Consider the following 2,789-nt stretch of genomic DNA (forward strand, 5'->3'; position numbering starts at 1 on the left):
AGGGTATTGAAGCTCGTAGGGAGGTATGTGATATGAGGTCTATTCAGAGACCCTCTACTGAATCGTTGGTCAAGCTCTTGGAACATGTTCTCAAGTTCAATAACACCAAAATGGCTCCAAGTTATGCGAACATTTTTATGGGGGAGAATTGAACGTAACCAATAAAGCCTCTGAGTTGGTTGCGATTCATTGACGACATTGAGATGAAATTGGTAGAAAGTTGGGAAGACCTTGACAACTTTATTGAACTAGCCAATGCATTTTATGCTTCCATTAAGTTCATTGTCGATAATTCCGCATCCCATAACGCCTTTATAGACGTTTAAGATTGATTAGGAATATGTCGAGTTTAGTCTCCACACCAAACCCACTGACTCCCATCTATATCTCATGCCGTCAAGCTGCCATCCTCCCCATACTAGTACGTTCAAAGGAGTACCTAAAGGTTTCGCCACCAGAGTCCGTCGTATCTGCTCCACTCCTGCACTTTATCATGAACAGAGCACTCATCTAAAAAACCATCTGTGCAAGAGAGGCCCAAAAGCAGTTATTGATGAAATGTCAAAACACGGCAAACAATGCCAACTACAATATAAAAGTAGGTGACGGACTTTTAATGGTTACAACGTACCACCCTGTCTTGAAAGACCTAAACAAAATTCCGAAGAAGCAATTTAGCATATTCCCATTCTTCATACTAACCCAAGAATGGTCTTCAAGGAACCTCCCGTGGCTGCCTTCAGACGTCCAAGAAATCTTAAAGACATGGTGGTGCGAACCAAATTGGAGAATCCTTTGCCCAATTGGGGCTTAAAAACATGTTCTGATGGCAGATGCCTGCTGTGCAAACACAGCACGAGGACAGACAGTTTTAAGAGCCCTGTTCATCAGCTGATGCTACCGAATTATTGGGGACACGTCCTGTCGCACGGACAACTGCATCTATCTCATAAGCTCCAAGGTATATGATTATCAATATGTAGGTGAAACTGAAGACCTATTTAAAAGTATCAATAACCACCGGTCTACCATTAAAACCAAAAGGGTCAAAGAAGCCGTTGCCGAGTATGTCAATCTCGCAGGACACAAATGGGAAGACATGACAGTAGTGTTAGACATGACAGTACCGGACCGATGTGGTGAGAAAAAACAAGGATAAATTTTGGATGCATAGACTGAAGTTGTTCCCCCCCAATGGCATGTACAAACCCGGTGACTTTACCAGAATGAATGTGGCCTAGCTTCCCCATGTTATTACTCAGTATTGTTCTGTTTGATTTACACTTTCTTTTGCCATCTACTTCTTGTCACAGCATCATCATTGACAGTCAGTTTGATAAATATTCATTCATTTTTCATTATGTATTTATTGTAATATATTTATAGGTTATAGACTTTGTATGGGAAAATATGACGACCGAGTTTTTTGGCGCGTAGACGGACCGAGCTTGCGAAGTCCGTTCGCGACAAAAAACGAGGTCGTCATATTTCCCATACAAAGTCTATAACCTTTTTATTATATACTTTCAATTTCATTTAGAAACTAACAATAATTTTAATTTTAACAATAACTTTATCGGTTTAACTGAGTAAAAGATGAAAAACACGAAAAATTTGAAAATTAACGGCGTAGAAATTTGATTGTGACGTAATGTTTGCGGGCCGGAATGTTTCCGGGCATATATCGTGTGATATATGCCCGCAAACTTTTAAAGAAAAAAGAAGAGATGAAATTGAAAGTATATAATAAAGGGCTATATGGACCGTGGATATCGGCCTGGATAGCTCAGTGGTTAGAGCACCTGACTAGTAATGCAGGGGTCCCGGGTTCGATTCCCGGTCCAGCCAAAGATTTTCTCCTCTCTCCTATACTACATTTGGTGCCATTGACCACCTCTGGTCTTGCAGGTGAAGATCCTGTCAGGCGCGAAAAGAACCTGGATTGTGTGTGTCTTCGAGGGCGAAGACAACTTAAGTTAAGGAGGGAGGAATGTAGTAAATAGGGCTATATGGACCGTGGATATCGGCCTGGATAGCTCAGTAGTTAGAGCACCTGACTAGTAATACAGGGGTCCCAGGTTCAATTCCCGGTCCAGCCAAAGATTTTCTCCTCTCTCCTATATATACTACATTTGGTGCCGTTGACCACCCCTGGATTTGCAGGTTGTCCTGCCAGGGGCGAAAAGAACCTGGGTTGTGTGTATCTTCGAGGGCGAAGACAAATTAAGGAGGGAGGAATGTAGTCATTAGGGCTGTACGGACCGTGGATATCGGCCTGGATAGCGCAGTGGTTAGAGCACCTGACTAGTAATGCAGGGGTCCCGGGTTCGATTCCCTATATATACTACATTATTATTATTATTATTTGTAATATCCTTACTTAGTCCCCTAATTATTTCTTTTCATGTCATTACTATACCCCAATACCAGATTATTGATTTATTATTCTATTTAATCTTTTTATTTTATTTTTCATCACAGTTCAACATTAGTTATATAGCTTTACACTTCCAGTTACGAAATACACATTGACTGCGGATAACTCCGTTTACCTGATCAGGATATGGGGCTCACGGCGGGTGTGACCGGTCAACAGGGGATGCTTACTCCTCCTAGGCACCTGATCCCACCTCTGGTGTGTCCAGGGGTCCGTGTTTGCCCAACTATCTATTTTGTATTGCTTGTAGGAGTTACGAGATTGATCACTGTTCGTTGTCTTCACCTAACATTATAAGTCGTCAATAGAACGAGTCAACATATCACTTGAGTATATTGTGTGTGTGTGTGTG

The 2,789-nt window shown here is 41.7% G+C and overlaps 1 non-coding gene across 1 annotated transcript; it reads left to right on the plus strand.

The window, feature by feature from the left end:
* The first annotated feature begins 1,774 nt into the window (after nt 1-1,774).
* Trnat-agu (transfer RNA threonine (anticodon AGU)) lies at nt 1,775-1,848 on the plus strand. Its single transcript has one exon. It is a non-coding gene; the product is annotated as a tRNA-Thr (tRNA).
* The last annotated feature ends 941 nt before the right edge of the window (nt 1,849-2,789 follow it).

The sequence above is a fragment of the Ostrea edulis genome, chromosome 2 (genome assembly GCF_947568905.1).
Source record: "Ostrea edulis chromosome 2, xbOstEdul1.1, whole genome shotgun sequence".
In the NCBI taxonomy this organism is placed as follows: Eukaryota; Metazoa; Mollusca; class Bivalvia; order Ostreida; family Ostreidae; genus Ostrea; species Ostrea edulis.